The sequence below is a fragment of the Enhydra lutris genome, unplaced genomic scaffold (genome assembly GCF_002288905.1).
Source record: "Enhydra lutris kenyoni isolate GAN:26980312 unplaced genomic scaffold, ASM228890v2 scaffoldscaffold3, whole genome shotgun sequence".
In the NCBI taxonomy this organism is placed as follows: Eukaryota; Metazoa; Chordata; class Mammalia; order Carnivora; family Mustelidae; genus Enhydra; species Enhydra lutris.
The window spans coordinates 6,621,973-6,643,220 of record NW_019154087.1 but is presented as its reverse complement, the minus strand read 5'-3'; positions in this window follow the sequence as shown (position 1 = coordinate 6,643,220).

Sequence of the window (21,248 nt, the reverse complement as noted above, 5' to 3'; positions counted from 1 at the left end):
CCTACTTGTGTTCCCTCTCCTGGTGCCTCACTTTCTCTCTGTCAAATAAATAAATAAATAAATCTTTTTAAAAAAATTTAAAAAAAGAGCTTGTATTACTTCTCTAATCAGAAAAATACACAGATAAAATGTAAATACATAGATATAAACCGTACCTATAAAAGTTGAATATGAAACTATATGAAATGCATTTATTTTTAAAATTAACACTTAATATAGATATAAGCATATTATGTTTGTATGAAATTTAAAATTAGTATGTAATTTTGATCATATTGTATAAACACAACTATGCTTCAAAAGGACATGGGAAAAAAATGTCCAAAATACAGACAGTATTTGTCTATGTAGTAAGTCTATAGATATCTTTTTTCTTTCCTCATTTGGATACTGTAAATATTTTGTTGGCAATCATTTATTATTTCCTATAATGGAAAATTAAAATGTATTGATAAATAATTAGAAAGCAAACCCTCCTTGTCCTACCCTCCTCCCAAAAGGAGCAACATGAGAAAATTGACCAAGACTCTCAGGCATCTATTAAAAGTCCTAGAAGGTGGGAGACCTGAAACCTCACTCCCTTCTTTTTAATCTCAATCAATAATTGTTCCTGAATTTCCCTGTAAGGCTCCTGGGAAGAGAACATAAGAGAACATAAAGAAGATATACAGAGACTTTTTTCATATCTTTGGTTTTGTTTCTGCTTTGTTGTATTGTGTTCACGTACCTAGCTCCCTGTTCTTCCATAAACTAGGAATGACTAGAAAGCTTTAAACTATTCAGCCCAGGTGAATTATCCAGTACTGTGATATTAGAAAACAAGTAACCTTGAAATCATGTAAACTCAGATTCCTATAAGTAGAATGATTGCACTTTCTTTGACCCTTAAGTATATTGTGAAACATATTCATGGTGCCTAAAAAATCCTCCTCTGGCATGTGACAGAAAGAGATTTAGAAGGGCTTTTTTAGTTAACCCTTCTCCTGGGTTCTATATATAAGAATCTTAGTTTATAGAAAACAAATTACCTCATGTCCAAGGCTTTCAGCCCATTTTTTTTTTTCATCCAGCCACATGGCATATAGCTTTAGCAGATAAAAGGTGAGCAATCACGGGGATATGCAGAGAAATGAGAAAATTTGTGAGACACCAAACCCGTATGTGTGTGTTAATACATCAGAATTTGATCTGAAGAAAATCTAACTCCTGATAAGATGACCATTCTTGTAAAGTGCATTTAGTGTCTCAGATTGGAAGGTTTACCTGGATGACTTTTAAATGTCGTGTAATCACTCACTGGCAATAAAGTTTGTAAATATCTGAATGATTGACAGTTTTTGACAAAATACATACGTGAATAAAATTAGAATTAATTTAGACACACTGATTGATATTTTGAGCTTTACATTAAGTTTTACTTTCAGGGAAAATTCAAGATGTAGTTATGACTTTTTAACAATCAAGGAGCAAGAATTGTTGAGTTTTTTTTAAGTTACAATCTTATTATTTAATGTTAAGGTGTTTGTTTTAAATTTTACTAGAGGTAATTTGCTTCTCTTTCCACTTACCCTGTCCTGCCAATACTTCTATCCATGAGTCTTGCAATAAAAATATAATAAACAAGGAAAAGATGTTGAAGGTCCTTGTGTATTTTGGTAAGAGGAATGGTGCTGGGAATGGGGATAGAAGTGGGGCCAGGGGGTGAACAGCTTCTTATAATAGGAACAAGAAGATTTGCATTTCTTCTTCATTGTGTTTTGTTGCTATTGTTTGGATGAAGGTTTACATCAGCTCTATGAGAAAATTGGAAAAGACTGAGAGTACAGGTTGGGAGAAAGAAATAGTAATCCAGTGAGAAGAGTGCTAGGAAAAATGTTTCCTTGCTCTAATCTTTCTCCTTACTGGACATTGTTAAATGACATTGACCGATTTGGGAGAATTGAGTAACACATGTACATGACTGAGGACTAGCTGATTTTGGTCCTGGACATCTGGTACAGGATTAATGCTGAAGCTCTTCAGGAAAGTGGATGTGAAGAGGTTAATAGACATTTTAAGTGCATACTTACTACGAGGGATCCCTAGTCTCCATTTATAAATGTAGAATATTCTTGTATGTCACACAGACACATTTGGTGAGATTATATCTTAAAACATTCACCTTGGGCTTTTCTTTCTTTCTACATCCCATCAGTTTTCCACACAGAATCATGGAGAAGTAAAATTTGTACAGCAGAAAAGGAGTAAGAAAGAAAGAATCAAGGCTCATTGTTTTGAGTACCAAAATAATATTTTGAGAATTGAAATGAAAGCCTTTGGAAACACTAGTGTGTATGTGCACGTGTGTGTGCATGTGTGTGTCTTAGTATTATTTAGTCACAAATTGCACTTATTTGGTGTTGGCTATTTAGTAAAAATTTATAAAGGGAGTAGGTGGAAAGCCAGATTACTATGCTGTGCCCTTTGGCTGAAAGGAGGTAATAGAAAAAAAAACATGGATAAGTCTGTGCCACAAAATGGGAGAAACAGATATGGAGGACCATGCTGAGAAGAGGGAAATCAAGATGAAGCAACTTCCAAGACCTATCTCTACCCAGCATCACGGCCAGAAAATGTCATGGAAAATATTTCAGGTTTCCATTGCTTTTAACCAATCAATTCACAATTTAATGGATTAAAATAAGATGATTTGCTATCGCTAACTATTTCTGTAGGTCATCAATTTGGAGAGGGCGTCTCTGTCTCATGATAAAAGGAATTTCAGTTATAAGACTTGAAGGCCAGGGGCTATGATTTTTCTGGGGCTTTTTACTCACATATCCTGTGGTCGACGCTGGCTATAAGCAGAGACCTTAACTGGGGCTATTAGCAGTAAAACACACACACTGTCTCTCCCATGTCACCTGGTATTTCTTATAACAAGGTAGCTGGTTCCATAGCTGAGCATCCTCAGAGAGAAAAAGTGCAAAGCAGAAGGTTTTTTTTTTTTTATATATATAAATATATATAAATAAATATTTATATAAATAATTGAAATAAGGATCTTGAAGAAATATTAGCACTCTCATAGTCATTGTAGCACTATTCACAACAACCAAGACACAGAAACAACCTAACTGTCCATTGACAGATGAATGGATTAAAAAAAATGTGGTAAATACACACAATGGAATATTATTTAGCCTTAAAAAAGAAGAAAGTTGTGCAATACATAACAATATGAATGAACCTTAAGGACATTATACCAAATAAAATTAGCCAGACATAGGGGTTCCTGGGTGGCTCAGCCACTTAAGCATCTGCCTTCAGCTCAGATCATGAGTATCCTTACTGGGATCAAGCCCTGCATTGGGATCCCTGCTTAGCAGAGAGTCTGCTTCTCCCTCTCCCTCTGCCCCTTCCCCTGCTTGTGCTCTCTCTCTCTCTTTCTCAAATAAATAAAATCTTACAAAAAGAAAAGAAAAGAAATAAGCTAGACATAGAAGAGCAAATTCTACTTATGCTAAATATCTGAAATAGTCACATTCACACACTCGAAGAATGGAATGGTGGTTGCCAGGGGTTAGGGGAAAGGGAAATGGGTTGTTGCTCATTAATATGCTTAAAGATTCCATTAAGCAGGAGGAATAAGTTCTAGAGATCTGCTGTATAACAATATAGCTAGAGTTAACAATACTGTATTGTAGACTTAAAAATTCAAGAAAAATCTCATGTTAAGTGTTCTAACCACAATAAAATCATTTTTTTAAAGAAAGGAAAAAAAGTCATATAGCATCACTTCCATAGTACTCCAGTAGTAGAAGATTAACATTAAAGGGGATCAAAGAGGAACATTTTATCATCAAAGAGGAACATTTTAGGGTGAGAGGAATATTGCCTATCACACTTGTGGTGATGGTAACAGAACAGACAAATTAATCAGATTTTAAATTTAAAATTGCTAAGTATTACTATACACATATTAAAAGTGATTTACAGGGGCGCCTGGGTGGCTCAGTGGGTTAAGCCGCTGCCTTTGGCTCAGGTCATGATCTCAGGGTCCTAGAATCGAGCCCCACATCGGGCTCTCTGCTCAGCAAGGAGCCTGCTTCCTCCTCTCTCTCTGCCTGCCTCTCTGCCTGCTTGTGATCTCTGTCAATCAAATAAATAAATAAAATCTTTAAAAAAAAAAAAAAGTGATTTACATGATTAAAAAAAAAAGCATCCAGGGATTGTTAGGATTAAAGCTGAAGGTGAAGGGTACATGGGAATTCATCAACTATTCTCTCTACAAGTTCCTATATTAAAAAGTTATAAATTATATGTTGTTAAATGCTATGTAGGAAAGATACAAGTTGTCTCTGAATATATGACAAAATGAACCAAATCTGAACTGAAGGGGATGGTGAGGCTTAAGGAAAGCTGATGTAAGGAAAGCTGATGTGGGGACACTTGGGTGGCTCAGAGGGTTAACCCTCTGCCTTGGGCTGGGTTCATGGTCTCAGGGTCCTGGGATCGAGCCCCACATCAAGTTCTCTGCTTGGCAGGGAGCCTGCTTCCCTCTCTCTCTCTGCCTACCTCTCTGCCTACTTGTGATCTCTCTCTGTCAAATAAGTAAATAAAATCTTTGGGGGAAAAAAAAAAAAACTGATGTGATGGATGAATCAGAGTTAGCCAGGTGAAAGAGCGTGCTGGGTTTTAGGAGGAGAAATTCTCTCCGCACAAGGGACAGCTTTGTACAAGAACTGAGAATAGCCTAACTGAGGGACAAAAAAGGAGAGCAGGACTGCATGAGATCTGAAAGCGGATTTTTATTATAAAGCTCTAAATGCAAAAAATTTGATCATTAAAATAGTCAAGGCATAAAATTCAGTCAGGACATCACTCTCACCTTGTTAAAATTTGATAAAATGTTTTAAAAAATTAAACTTTAAAATATTAGATAAATTCCAAAGCTATAAGGATAATTCAAGAGCTGACAATACTCCAGGTCTAAAATACAAATGGGTAAAGCATTCAGGGATTAATGCCTTGTTCCTCACTGATGGGCAAAGTTGAAACTATTTTTCAAGGTAATGATAGAGGTAGAATTCTTCAAATGGAACTTTATTAAAGAGAGTGGAAAACATTTCTCAACCCCTTCATATCAGAGTTTTGATAAAAACATCTTTTTAGAGCAATATCAAACCATTAGCTATTATCATAGGTTTGGGGAGAGAGGAGAGACATATTTACATAAATTCCATACTTAGGGCTTAAAAAAAAAAAAAAAAAAAGGTTTGCTCTTTACACCAAGAAAGAAACAGAAACAGACATTTCTTAGTTGGTGGTAGCTGCATTCCCCACCAGAAAATCAACAAGGACAAAGAGGGTCAAGCCAGTTTCTTCGTATTCCCCATGTGTTAAAATACCACTGTGCCAAATGCAATCAGGGATCAATACTTTCTTTTAGGCCTTAGTGTCTCCTTAGTTGGTCAGACACTAAGGGAAATGATCAAGTATTATCCTTTTATTTTATTTTATTTTATTTTATTTTATTATTATTTTAGTATATTTTTCCCTCTTGTATCTCCAGTGCCTAGAAGAGTAACTAACACATATTAGGCTCCTATGAATAATTGTTGGATGAATGAGTAAAATCCTTAAACTGAAATAATTAATGCATTTAATTGAGTGCAAGGTAGAGACTTAACCATCTGAGACTTGTTTTTTTTTCTCATTCTTTTGCCTTAGAATCCTTCATCTTCTGCTCAATAGCATTTATTCTTAATTTGAATCACTAGTAATACGAATCCTTACTTAATAAAGGTCCAGTTGAATTATTTGATATGTTCTTAAAGGAAAGTGGCTCAATTCTCAACATTTCCATGCACTACAATTTACTATTGTGCTACAATTTACTCATGTGCATGTTTCTACGATATTATTCTATATTTTTCTAAAAAAAAAAAAGTTAATGTATTTCCACTAAAATATTTCCAGCCAACACATATCAATTACATATTTTTTTTAGTCTACTAAAGACAGTTTCTAAAATCATGTAGATTACTTAGTTAATAAGTCATAAAATCCATAAAAGTGGTAAAGCTTTATTTTGGATATTCACATCTATTTTGATATGGTTTTTGTATGATTGGATTGATAATGAAATGTTGGAGGATATAATAGCTTTAGGCACTGAATTAAAGTATCAGTCTGAGTGGAAAATATTATAAGATAGACCCTTTGCAAAGGAAAATAGATTGTCACTTGGAGAAATATCCAGTCTTTACAATTTTTTGGCATCAGGGGCTAAGGTAATAACTGTTACAAACTAGAGGAGTGGAGACAACTGGCTTGGTGTCTGAGCCAGCAGTCATTACTCTATATCATGTCCTCTAAATCTTCCAGACTGTGAAATCCTGAAGCTTTTTCCCTATTGCTGAAGGAAGTCTGTGTGGGGTCTGGAAATTGCCCACTTTTCTGTAAGCCTTATCCCTCCTCCCTTTTTCTCCCCTCCAGGCAACCCTTAGGCTTTTTTTTTTTTTCTTAACTTCGTTTTCCTGTATGTAGCCTCAGTCCGGGCCACTGCCTTGCCCCTAGTCCTACAGGGCATTAGGCAGAGCATTGTTTTCTGTAAAAGGTAAAATGCCGGAGATCTGGATAATAAACAAAGTCACTTCTGAGTGATCTTGTAATTCACTTGATAAAAGAAACTCCCACCCTTTGCTTCTGGAAAGAGTCTTTCATCTGTTATCTCTGAATTTGCAAAGGCTAGATAAATGAGACAGAACCCTTGCAGAACATTCCATTTCCTTCCTTTAATTTCTTCTTCACTAATTTCTTTAAATGTTTGAAATTGGTCAGTACTCTAAAAAAAGAATAAAAACCATGTTATAATTGTCTATGTGACAGGATATCTTACGGCTCTTGTTTTCCATGAAGAACTAAGATAAAATCTCCCCTCTGCCCATTGATTCACGGCTGGTAGAGCCTCTGTTGCTCCTGACACTTGGTGTGCAAAAGATGCAAGACTCCTGAGTTGGCTCTCTGGGGCGGGGTGGAGGGCATCCATGCAACTGGATCCCAGCCCCACAGAAGTCACTCCATAAATCCCGTAATTTAGGCTTTTAAAAGATAAAATATTACTTTTACCAAATTAGAAACATGGAGGTCCTCAAATGTATTTTTTAAAAAATGTCATATGTGACTGTGTATTCTCTGCTCAAGAACTAAAAAACAAACAAAAACAATCAGTTGTAGCAAAAGCATGAGAAGTTAAAAAATGGCTCTCCAGTGCAAAAGGTACAGACTCGGTGGTGTATTGGTAAACTTTAACGACAGCCTTCAGGAAAAGCCCTCAGGTACAGAATTTGCTGCATTCTCTGGTGTGCATACCCCTACTATGTCCACTTTTGAGCTACCTGGGAGACATTGATAAACGTGGGGTTGGAAAGAAATGTGTACAGTTGGTTCTTGGGAACAAGCCTGAGCAGTTTCCAACATCCTACTGTGAGATGAACTAAAGAATGTACGTATTTTAATCTGGCCTTGGATATTAGTTTGAAATCCATGCTTTAGAAAACATACACACAGAGTATTACATGTTGTTGCTACTAAAAGAAAAACATTGAGTGTTTTAGGGTGAAATGTTTCAAATTAAATAAATAAACAAACTTGAAAGGGACATTTGGATTGAAGAAGGCATTGTTTCTCATGCAAGTTTAAATTCAGTTCATGTGAGTAACACAACCTGTTTATAGTTTCCATAGTTCAACTTAATTTCTTTTCTTGTCCTCCATTCCTTTGTGGTGCTGGAATTGAATATCAGTTAATTTGGGATCAACTCTTTCTTAAGAGACATGAGAGTTGGGAGGCTTATGAAATAATCAGGCAATTAGTAATAATCATTGTCAGTGCCATTTATCGTCTTCGGTATCTGCTAAGATAGCTACAGAATATTCTGGATCTCAGTCCTGGATCCATGCTGTAGAAATTTCCCTTTTTCCTGTTGTATGGCTTTTAGGTCTGCCCAGTTGCACCCACTATTTTCTTGGCTTTGTGGAAACATAGAAATGGATCTGTTTCTCCAGCATCTCTCAGTTGTAATGTCAACTTGTGGAGGCTAAGAAAAACAAGGCTGTACCCACCTCGAGTCTAGCCCTGGCATAAGTGCAGCCATCTTGATGTTCCTGATTATCACAAAATATTTCTTGGTTCTGACCTACTCAGGTTAGCACTTTAAACAGTCCCTTTCTCCTTTAATGATTAATTTAAACTCCTGGACTGGAAAAGGTTTTTTTGTCAAATAGCAAAAAACAAAATACAAACAACAACAACAAAAAAAAAAACAACTTATTTGAGCTTCATTTTCTTTTTGTTACACTCATCATGCTATTTTCACTGTCGTAACTTCCACAGATGATCCTTTCCACTTGGGAGGATCACCTGAGCAGTCTCCCCTGGACTCAGCTGCCTCTGTCTTTCATAACTCCCCTACACATTCCCCAACTGACCAGTGTTGACCCGAGTAGGTAGGGACAGCTCTACACCCCTGTTCAGCAGGAAGAAGTTACAGACGATGAGACCTTCCACCTTCAACAACCTTAAAGATTTAAGGGTCAAAATTGTTCAGGGGGAAATGTAGAGGCCAAGAAAATTAAGGCTATCCCACCTCAAGTTTAGTTGATGTGGGAAACAGAGGCAGAAGAAAATCATTAAAATTCATTACCTACTGACAAGCCCTTGAAACAGACAGAGTGGCTCTCCCCTAGGGACTGAACTGCCTTCACCTTGAGGTTTTGCTAAGGACAATCCTAGCCTGACCAACCCCCTACCCCAACAGGTCCAACCAGGATCCTGTAAGTCTACTTTAGGAAACTTTATCTCTAAACCTCCAAGATAGTGTCGAGAATCATTCCCAAGCATATGGCCCACTGGTATACATCTAAAGGGTCTCACAAGAAGGTTTTACTACTGATAATAAATAATCTTTCTCCCAACAATAGCTAGCCCCTCAAGGTCCTGGAGACCTTGCTTCCAAAATTCCTTAGAGACTTACACCATCCCTAATCTCCTTTGTCCTCACCCACCACTGAGTCCACCCTACTCTGCCTTTAAAAACTCTGACTGTAATCTGCTTCAGGGTCCAAGTCCCTACTCCGCTGTGTCAGGTATACTTGGGCCCAAGCTTAAGCTTTTCAAATAAACCCTCATGTGATTGCATCAGTGCTTGGCTCCTTGGTGGTCTCTCGGATGCAAAAACTCGGGCATAACAAACTAAGGCTATATCTGGCTAGATACAACACCCAAACACCTCTATCTGAGAACGATTCATTATCTTCCTCTACTCTCAGTACCTACCAACCTATCTGTGCATTTTCCTCTTTCTTAAAGGCTTCATCCAAGCACTCAGATATAGGGGCTTTCCCTTCTTGAGACCCACATCATCAAAATTTCTTATCCACATCATCAAAATTTCTCTTCCAACTATACTTCATCCTCTACCAACCCTAAATTTGGACACCTAACCCCCTGTCCTGTGTTAAATGGTGGGGCAAGGAAGCCTTGGTCTAATTTATGATGCTATCTTTCAAATGTTTCCAGGTCGTGAGCACTCTGTCTTCCCTAAAGGACTTTACCTTTTGGAATGAGAGAGAGAGACTCCCCCTTTGCTCCTTGTTGGCATCACTCTTCTCTTTAAATAAGAGAGTGCTAAATGGTCTAGCAATTACATTTGTCAGAGAGAGAGGAGCAGGGAAAGGAAATGTCAGAAGGAAAAAAAAAATCCTTTCTTAATATAATAGAAAAATCTTACCACACTGCATTATTGGAGTAGTAATTCTTATATTTTTATTAGATGCTTCTGTTCCAAGTATAGAAGAGCTAGTAGCTTACCCACAAAGAAGTTTTCTCTTCAATATTAGATTCTGAGAAACACTAAAATCATAAACCAAAGCTAAAATTTGAAGGAACCCATGGGAAGAAGACTTAAATGAGGAAATACAGCAGCCAACAGCATAACAGATTGAGCAAATATAAACTGCTGGGCCCCAGAGTAAGCACCTAGAAAGTTTGAATTTTTAATAAACACAAAATCTGAGAGGTCCCAAGAAGCTGAAGATGAAAAGGAAACTTAAAATTAAAGCAATACATTTGCAATAAGCTTGCAATATGCTCTTAAAAGGGGCGCCTGGGTGGCTCAGTTGGTTAAACAACTGCCTTCAGCTCAGGTCATGATCCTGGAAACAGGATTGAGTCCTGCATCTGGTTCCCTCTGAGTCCTGAGTCTGCTTCTCCCTCTGACACTTTTCACTCTCATGTTTGCTCTCTTTCTCTCAAACTAATAAATAAAATCTTGAGAGAAAATGCTATTAAAGTGGTAGAGTGGTAGCTGTAAGATTACCAAAACAGACAGGACCTAAGGGCTAGAGCCTGAGATGGTAATGCTCATCCTGGAACTGTGGACATGGACTCCAGAGTGAGGAAGAAAGCCAGAATGGAGATCACTGCATGAAGCTGGGACAAGCCATCATCTCAAGAGAATTAGAGAGAAAGAAAGAAAGAAAGAAAGAAAGAAAGAAAGAAAAGGAAAGAAAGAGAGAAAAAACTGAGACAATTCCTGGAAGAAAACAAACAAACGTGTGTGTGTGTGTGTGTGTGTGTGTGTGTGTGTGTGTGTGTATAAAATCTCTCTCTCTCTCTCTCTATATATATATATATATGTATATAAAATCACCATATATATGTATTATCAATGTACATATATAAAACATATGCCTATGAATACATGTACTTATATGCATTTTCATGTAAATATCTTCCATGAAAACTCCGAAACCCCTGTGCTACTATGCTATATGTAGTATGAAATCTGAATATGCAATATATGTTTGTCTATATGTGTTGGAATTCTCTGAGCCAAGCAGTTAAAATAATTTTGAGACTGGTTAAAAGAGAACATAATGAACCTTTTAGGTAACATCTTTCCTCCCCGTGTCCTGTATTATTTAACCTTCATAGACATTATTGTCAACTGACACACTCTTCAATTTTAGTTGTTTTTTTTTTTTTTAATTTTTGTTTTTGTTTTTTAATGTATTCTGTTTCCTGGAAGCCAGGGGTTTGTTTTAACCTCACTTCCTAGAGAAGTAGGCCTGGTACACAGCACAAAATATGATCAGTAAGGGTTTGGCAGGTTGATGTGGTAGTTGCTATTGACAAAACCCACTAAAAAGACAGTCAGCAAACTGCACAAGATTATTATTCCAAAAAATTGCAATAATACAGAGATTTTAAATTAGTTTTTTAAGTCTCTTCAGCAATTAATAGATAAAAGCAGATATGAAAAATAAGATTCTAAAAATTACACACATTCACATGCTTGTTTAAATTAAAAGCATTATAAAAAAGGAAGCATTGTATAACACAAAAGAAAACCTATGCTCTATCTTTTTGAAGTCATAGATGCAAAATAATGGAAATCATGAGGCAGTTATATACTAGGGGCTAAGAATATAGGCTCTGGGATCATACATCAGAGGTTTAATTGAGCAAGTGTTTTATTCAATGGTTTTTAACACATGCTACTGAGGATGGTGGGGGTCGGGGGAGGAAGAGAGGGAAGATAGAAGAGAGGAAGGTAGAGGGAAGAAGAGGGTAGGAAGGAGTACTGAAGGAAAGAAGGGAGGGAGGCAGGCAGGGACAGAATAAAAGAAGGGATGAGAGTCTCAACATCATGGCTAGTGGTTTTCAAAGTTCCCAATAGCACATAAGAGTAGATTTAACCAGCATGCTTTGTTTTCAGACTTTTCTGACATTTTCCATTCTACCTTGTCCTATATTTTCCAATAATTTCTGCCTGTACGTTCTCAAATATACTATCCTTTGAGAGAGCCTTACAGGATTTAGCTATGAATTTCCTACTGTGACTGTCCCTCATTTTAAAGGTGTTGTGGGTGTATACTTGTGTGTGTGTGAGAGTGAGTCTACTCATTCCCCAAATACAAGGAAATAGAAGAATATTGAATGATAGAAATCTTCTTCCTTTTCTTAATGTTTGAACTCTTGGGTGCATGACTCTGTATAATTTCCCAGTCATCTACTTTGGAGAGAGATAGGCCATAAATATATTTTTTTTTGGGTAAGCATATATCCCAAAATATATTTTGGATTACTGCCTAACTTACCTACCAAAGAGACTGTGATTGTTCACATAAAGTTACAGTGTCTCTTTCTACATGGGATGAAGAATGTGGTTTGAGTCTGCAGAAGGAAATATATTTCTTAAATTCATTAAACCCACTATTCTTTATATACTTAGTTTCATGATTATTTCTTTGATTAAGTATATCAACTCCACAGATTTGAATTTTTAAAATGGAAAAGTTTTTGTGAGCTTTAACCCTGGCACAAGACTCAAGATATATAAAGTCTGAACAAAATTATAGAGTCAATTTCTGAGGAATAAAACCTCTCAACAAGAAATTAAATAATATTTAAAGACACACTGAAAATTTGGCAAGGAAATGGAAATAATAAAACTTGTGATATTTTGTGATATTATACAGAGTTTAGTTTGAAACTGCTAAAAATATATATGTATTTGTGCATATGTATATTTGATAGTATCATTTGTTAAACTTATATGTTAATATAGTTATATAAGTATTTAAAATTGGAAGGAACAAATGAATGTGAATAATGAATAAGAATAAATAATGCCTTCACATTCTTCAAAATGCTAGTTTTTGGCTAACAAACAATGAATAAATAAAACAAAAACAAGTATTTGAGAATTAATAGGGACTCTTCTAAAATGTATTTTCATGATAATTTGAAAACTTAAGCTGATGCTACCTTCCTAATGTGCTGAGCTTTCTCTAGCCTGTAGAAATGGTTTTATATATATATGGTCTGAATTATAGTTATTCTTTGATATTATCTGTGTTTTATGTTCCTTTATTTAAATATTGTGGGAGGCCTCAATAAGGCTTGAGACGAGGACCAAACCAGGCCCTGACTTGTGCCTCCTTTAAAGTCTGAATAACCTAACAAAAGGTATAGGATGGGAAAAGTTGAGTAGCACTGAGAAAGAGTCTGTGCTATGTGTTGTGCGCTCTCCTATGTGACTTCCCACACGCTTGCTAAACAAATGAGAACAATTCGGTTGGGTTCATAAGTTCGTGGCTGGTCCTTGTTGCCCTAGTACAGTCCATAAATTACTTTCAGATTTGCTGTATCAATACAGAACAATTGTACTGGCATCAGCCATTTGGCATCACGAGGTCTGCTTATAGTTAATTGTGAAACTTATTATGGGAACTCGTGGTTGTTTAACTAGACACAGATGTATTGCTTCTCCTATTGTAATATCACTATATATATGGCCTTAATGCTTTGATAAACTTAGCACTGTTGGATATCCTCCTCAGTGCTCCTCCTGCCCCCATCTCTCTGCTTCTCAAGTTCTTCATCCTTTTACCCTCACATTCCTGGTCAATTTGTTGCACTGGCCACGACAAAATATGTCTTCTTATCTATGCTGGTAACCAACAATTAGGTAAGTAGCCAAAGAATTAGTAAAAAAGGGACACCTGGGTGGCTCAGTCATTAAGCATCTGCCTTCTGATCCGGTCATGATTCCGTGTCCTGGGATCCAGCCCAACATCTGAATTCCTACTCAGTAAGGAGCCTGTTTCTCTCTCTGCCTCTACTGTTCCCCCACTTGTGCTTTCTCTCTCAACCTGTCAAATAAATAAATAAAAAATCTTAAGAAAAAAGAAATAGTGAAAGAATTTTTTTTCCCCACTAGCAAAAAGATTACAACTGAAAGAATTTTTCTAAGTCATTTTTTAAAATAGGATCATTACTATGTGTCTAGATGGTTCACATATATTGAAGATACTTCTATAAATGACACATGAACTTATAATTAATATTTCATGGGCTACACCTACAGAGGCACAAGATGCAAAACCTCTGGCTTAAGTATGTATTCATTAGAAAGGGTCAAATGGCACAATGTCATGAGACATCACTAGTTCACTTGGTAGGTTTTTCAAAAAACGAATATTTTGACATAGACTTTGAAGATAGAGGAATGTGGCAGTTTCCTAGATGTGCAGTTAGAAGGAAGAAACTTCAAAACTGTTATAAAATAAATGCACTTGTTCAATATCTGTAAGGAGTTCCCCCAATGTTTAGAAAAGCTATCTTTCTCATTTTTGTTCTCCAAAATTGAATACCTTAGTGAATTATTATTAAACATTAGTTTTCTGGTTTATTAAATTAGGCTAACGGGAGGCTAATTAATTTTTCAGTGACTCTTTTCTTTTTTTTTTTTAAAGATTTTATTTATTTATTTGACAGAGACCACAAGTAGCGGAGAGGCAGGCAGAGAGAGAGGAGGAAGCAGGCTCCCTGTCAAGAGGGGCTTGATCCCAGGACCTTGGGATCATGACCTGAGCCAAAGGCAGAGGTTTTGTTTTTTGTTTTTTGTTTTTTGTTTTTTAATTTTATTTTTTATAAACATATAATATATATTTACCCCCAGGGGTACAGGTCTGTGAATCGCCAGGTTTACACACTTCACAGCACTCACCATAGCACATACCCTCCCCAATGTCCATAACCCCACCCCCTCCTCTCAACCCCCCTCCCCCCAGCAACCCTCAGTTTGTTTTGTGAAATTAAGAGTCACTTATGGTTTTTCTCCCTCCCAATCCCATCTTGTTTCATTTACTCTTCTCCTACCCCCTTAACCCCCCATGTTGCATCTACTCTCCCTCATATCAGGGAGAACATATGATAGTTATCTTTCTCCAATTGACTTATTTCACTGAGCATGATACCCTCTCGTTCCATCCACGTCATCTCAAATGGCAAGATTTCATTTCTTTTGATGGCTGCATAGTATTCCATTGTGTATATATACCACTCTTCTTTATCCATTCGTCTGTTGTTGGACATCTAGGTTCTTTCCATAGTTTGGCTATTGTAGACATTGCTGCTATAAACATTCGGGTGCACATGCCCCTTCGGATCACTACGTTTGTATCTTTAGGGTAAATACCCAGTAGTGCAATTGCTGGGTCATAGGGTAGTTCTATTTTCAACATTTTGAGGAACCTCCATGCTGTTTTCCAGAGTGGTTGCACCAGCTTGCATTCCCACCAACAGTGTAGGAGGGTTCCCCTTTCTCTGCATCCTCGCCAGCATCTGTCATTCCTGACTTGTTAATTTTAGCCATTATGACTGGTGTGAGGTGGTATCTCATTGTGGTTTTGATTTGTATTTCCCTGATGCCGAGTGATGCAGAGCACTTTTTCATGTGTCTGTTGGCCATCTGGATGTCTTCTTTGCAGAAATGTCTGTTCATGTCTTCTGCCCATTTCTTGATTGGATTATTTGTTCTTTGGGTGTTGAGTTTGCTAAGTTCTTTATAGATTTTGGACACTAGCCCTTTATCTGATATGTCGTTTGCAAATATCTTCTCCCATTCTGACAGTTGTCTTTTGGTTTTGTTAACTGTTTCCTTTGCTGTGCAAAAGCTTTTGATCTTGATGAAATCCCAATAGTTCATTTTTGCCCTTGCTTCCCTTGCCTTTAGTGATGTTCCTAGGAAGATGTTGCTGCAGCTGAGGTCAAAGAGGTTGCTGCCTGTGTTCTCCTCAAGGATTTTGATGGATTCCTTTCTCACATTGAGGTCCTTCATCCATTTTGAGTCTATTTTCGTGTGTGGTGTAAGGAAATGATCCAATTTCATTTTTCTGCATGTGGCTGTCCAATTTTCCCAACACCATTTATTGAAGAGGCTGTCTTTTTCCCATTGGACATTCTTTCCTGCTTTGTCGAAGATTAGTTGACCATAGAGTTGAGGGTCTATTTCTGGGCTCTCTATTCTGTTCCATTGATCTATGTGTCTGTTTTTGTGCCAGTACCATGCTGTCTTGATGATGACAGCTTTGTAATAGACTTGAAGTCCGGAATTGTGATGCCACCAACTTTGGCTTTCTTTTTCAATATTGCTTTGGCTATTCGAGGTCTTTTCTGGTTCCATATAAATTTTAGCATTATTTGTTCCATTTCTTTGAAAAAAATGGGTGGTACTTTGATAGGAATTGCATTAAATGTGTAGATTGCTTTAGGTAGTATAGACATTTTCACAGTATTTATTTTTCCAACCCAGAAGCATGGAATATTTTTCCATATCTTTGTGTCTTCCTCAATTTCTTTCATGAGTACTTTATAATTTTCTGTGTATAGATTCTTAGCCTCTTTGCTTAGGTTTATTCCTAGGTATCTTATAGTTTTGGGTGCAATTGCAAATGGGATTGACTCCTTAATTTCTCTTTCTTCTGTCTTGTTGTTGGTGTAGAGAAATGCAACTGATTTCTGTGCATTGATTTTATATCCTGACACTTTACTGAATTCCTGTACAAGTTCTAGCAGTTTTGGAGTGGAGTCTTTTGGGTTTTCCACATATAGCATCATATCATCTGTGAAGAGTGATAGTTTGACTTTTTCTTTGCCAATTTGGATGCCTTTAATATCCTTTTGTTGTCTGATTGCTGAGGCTAGGACTTCTAGTACTATGTTGAATAGCAGTAGTGATAACGGACATCCCTGCCGTGTTCCTGACCTTAGCGGAAACACTTTCAGTTTTTCTCCATTGAGAATGATATTTGCGGTGGGTTTTTCATAGATGGCTTTGATAATATTGAGGTATGTGCCCTCTATCCCTACACTTTGAAGAGTTTTGATCAGGAAGGGATGCTGTACTTTGTCAAATGCTTTTTCAGCATCTATGGAGAGTATCATATGGTTCTTGTTCTTTCTTTTATTAATGTGTTGTATCACATTGATTGATTTGCAGATGTTGAACCAAACTTGCAGCCCTGGAATAAATCCCACTTGGTCGTGGTGAATAACCCTTTTAGTGTACTGTTGAATCCTATTGGCTAGTATTTTGGTGAGAATTTTTGCATCTGTGTTCATCAAGGATATTGGTCTGTAGTTCTCTTTTTTGATGGGATCCTTGTCTGGTTTTGGGATCAAGGTGATGCTGGCCTCATAAAATGAGTTTGGAAGTTTTCCTTCCATTTCTATTTTTTGGAACAGTTTCAGGAGAATAAGAATTAGTTCTTCTTTAAATGTTTGGTAGAATTCCCCCGGGGAAGCCATCTGGCCCTGGGCTTTTGTTTGTTTGGAGATTTTTGATGACTGTTTCAATCTCCTTACTGGTTATGGGTCTGTTCAGGTTTTCTATTTCTTCCTGGTTCAGTTGTGGTAGTTTATATGTCTCTAGGAATGCATCCATTTCTTCCAGATTGTCAAATTTGTTGGCGTAGAGTTGCTCATAGTATGTTCTTATAATTGTCTGTATTTCTTTGGTGTTAGTTGTGATCTCTCCTCTTTCATTCATGATTTTATTTATTTGGGTCCTTTCTCTTTTCTTTTTGATAAGTCTGGCCAGGGGTTTATCGATCTTATTAATTCTTTCAAAGAACCAGCTCCTAGTTTCGTTGATTTGTTCTATTGTTTTTTTGGTTTCTATTTCATTGATTTCTGCTCTGATCTTTATGATTTCTCTTCTCCTGCTGGGTTTAGGCTTTCTTTCTTGTTCTTTCTCCAGCTCTTTTTGGTGTAGGGTTAGGTTGTGTACCTGAGACCTTTCTTGTTTCTTGAGAAAGGCTTGTACCACTATATATTTTCCTCTCAGGACTGCCTTTGTTGTGTCCCACAGATTTTGAACCGTTGTGTTTTCATTATCATTTGTTTCCATGAATTTTTTCAATTCTTCTTTAATTTCCTGGTTGACCCATTCATTCTTTAGAAGGATGCTGTTTAGTCTCCATGTATTTGGGTTCTTTCCAAATTTCCTCTTGTGATTGAGTTCTAGCTTCAGAGCATTGTGGTCTGAAAATATGCAGGGAATGATCCCAATCTTTTGATACTGGTGGAGACCTGATTTAGGACCCAGGATGTGATCTATTCTGGAGAATGTTCCATGTGCACTAGAGAAGAATGTGTATTCTGTTGCTTTGGGATGAAATGTTCTGAATAGATCTGTGATGTCCATCTGGTCCAGTGTGTCATTTAAGGCCTTTATTTCCTTGTTGATCTTTTGCTTGGATGATCTGTCCATTTCAGTGAGGGGAGTGTTAAAGTCCCCTACTATTATTGTATTATTGTTTATGTGTTTCTTTGATTTTGTTATTAATTGGTTTATATAGTTGGCTGCTCCCACGTTAGGGGCATAGATATTTAAAATTGTTAGATCTTCTTGTGGACAGATCCTTTGAGTATGATATAGTGTCCTTCCTCATCTCTTATTATAGTCTTTGGCTTACAATCTAATTGATCTGATATAAGGATTGCCACTCCTGCTTTCTTCTGATGTCCATTAGCATGGTTAAATTCTTTTCCACCCCCTCACTTTAAATCTGGAGGTGTATTCGGGTTTAAAATGAGTTTCTTGTAGGCAACATATAGATGGGTTTTGTTTTTTTATCCATTCTGATACCCTGTGTCTTTTGATTGGGGCATTTAGCCCATTAACATTCAGGGTAACTATTGAGAGATATGAATTTAGTGCCATTGTATTGCCTGTAGGGTGACTGTTATTGTATATTGTCTCTGTTCCTTTCTGATCTACTACTTTTAGGTTCTCTCTTTGCTTAGAGGACCCCTTTCAATATTTCCTGTAGAGCTGGTTTGGTATTTGCAAATTCTTTCAGTTTTTGTTTGTCCTGGAAGCTTTTAATCTCTCCTTCTATTTTCAATGATAGCCTAGCTGGATATAGTATTCTTGGCTGCATGTTTTTCTCGTTTAGTGCTCTGAATATATCATGCCAGCTCTTTCTGGCCTGCCAGGTCTCTGTGGATAAGTCTGCTGCCAATCTAATATTTTTACCATTGTATATTACAGACTTCTTTTCCCGAGCTGCTTTCAGGGTTTTCTCTTTGTCACTAAGACTTGTAAATTTTACTATTAGGTGACAGGGTGTGGACCTATTCTTATTGATTTTGAGGGGGGTTCTCTGTACCTCCTGGATTTTGATGCTTGTTCCCTTTGCCATATTGGGGAAATTCTCTCCAATAATTCTCTCCAATATACCTTCTGCTCCCCTCTCTCTTTCTTCTTCTTCTGGAATCCCAATTATTCTAATGTTGTTTCATCTTATGGTGTCACTTATCTCTCAAATTCTCCCCTCGTGGTCCAGTAGCTGTTTGTCCCTCTTTTGCTCAGCTTCTTTATTCTGTCATTTGGTCTTCTATATTGCTAATTCTTTCTTCTGCCTCATTTATCCTAGCAGTGAGAGCCTCCATTTTTGATTGCACCTCATTAATAGCTTTTTTGATTTCAACTTGGTTCGATTTTAGTTCTTTTATTTCTCCAGAAAGAGCTTTTGTATCTCCCGAGAGGGTTTCTCTAATATCTTCCATACCTTTTTTGAGCCCGGGTAGAACCTTGAGAATCATCATTCTGAACTCTAGTTCTGACATATTACCAATGTCTTTATTGATTAGGTCCCTAGCCTTTGGTATTGCTTCTTGTTCTTTTTTTTGTGGTGAATTTTTCTGCCTTGTCATTTTGTCCAGAGAAGAGTATATGAAGGAGCAAGTAAAATACTAAAAGGATGGCAACAACCCCAGGAAAATATGCTTTAACCATATCAGAAGACATCCCAACTCATGAGGAGGGAGAAAGGGGATATAAAAAGGTTCAGAAAAAGAAAAAAAAAAAAAAAGAAACAATTTAAAAAGGAAAATGAATAAAGAAAAAATATAAAAAAGAAAAAAAATATATATATTAGATAAACTAGTTAAAAAACGTTAAAAAAAAAGGGTAAAATTTAAAAAAACTTGGCAGAAGAAGAGAAAAAAAATTGAAAAAGAAAAAAAATTAAATTAACTGCAAGACTAAAGAATCATGGGGAGAAACCATGAGTTCTGTGCTTTGCTTTCTCCTCCTCTGGAATTCCGCTGCTCTCCTTGGTATTGAAACTGCACTCCTTGGTAGGTGAACTTGGTCTGGCTGGATTTCTTGTTGATCTTCTGGGGGAGGGGTCTGTTGTCATGATTCTCAAGTGTCTTTGCCCCAGGCAGAATTCCACCGCCCTTACCAGGGACTGGGCTGAGTAATCCGCTCGGGTTTGCTTTCGGGAGCTTTTGTTCCCTGAGCGCTTTCTGTAGAGTTCCGGAGGATAGGAATGAAGATGGCTGCCTCCCAGTCTCCGGCCCGGAGGAGCTGAGAGCCTGGGGTACCACTCCTCAGTGAGCCTTCAGAGAACAGCGCCCAATTACTCCCGTCACCCTGGCCTCTGGCCGCGCTCCGAGCTGACCAAGGCTGAGACCAGTTCAAGGTAACCCCGAGCTGGGAGCTCACTCCTCGGCTCTGTCTCTGTAGCCGGCTTCTCCGTTCTAATACCTGTAAACTCTGTGACACTCAGACACCCCTGATCCTTCTGTGACCCTGTGGGACCTGAGGCCACGCTGACCCCGTGTGGGCTTCACCCTGGTTAAGCCTCTGGAGTAATGTCCCTCAGTGGAGCAGACTTTTAAAAGTCCTGATTTAGTGCTCTGTTGCTCCGCTGCTTGCCGGGGGCCGGCCCCTCCCCCTGTGGTCTATCTTCCCGTCGCTTTGGATTCACTTCTCCGCCAGTCCTACCTTTCAGAAAGTGGTTGATTTTCTGTTTCTAGAATTGCTGTTCTTTTTCTCTTCGATCTCCCATTGGATTTGTAGGTGTTTGCAATCTTTAGATAAGCTATCTAGCCAATCTCCTGCTACCTGAAGTAGTCTCAGCCTGCTACTTCTCCGCTATCTTGACTCCTCCCTGAAGACAGAGGTTTTAATCCACTGAGCCACCCAGGCACCCCAACAGTGACTCTTTTCATATAAAGTTGGAACTTGCCTCAGGATACTCCATTCATTCATTCATTCATTCATTCAATACCTTAATGAGAGTTGTTTATCATACATAATGTCATTTGTCAGGCCAAGGGCTAGTATTTGAGGATATAGTGATGGGCAGGGGAGAGTTTTCTAACTTTGAAAAAGTCTTAATCCAGTGACAGGCAAATATGTTATTAGCTAATTTTGTTCCTGTATATTTTCATGGTGGATCATTGGACACTCAATTACGTGAATTTAACTTCTTCTTACTTCTTACTATAAATCTCAAAGATTATAATCCCTAATATAATCCCTAATGCCAACATATTTTGAAAGAGGTTTCACCAAAAACAAGGAGAATAAATTTGGAAGAAAGAACAAATTTAAAAAT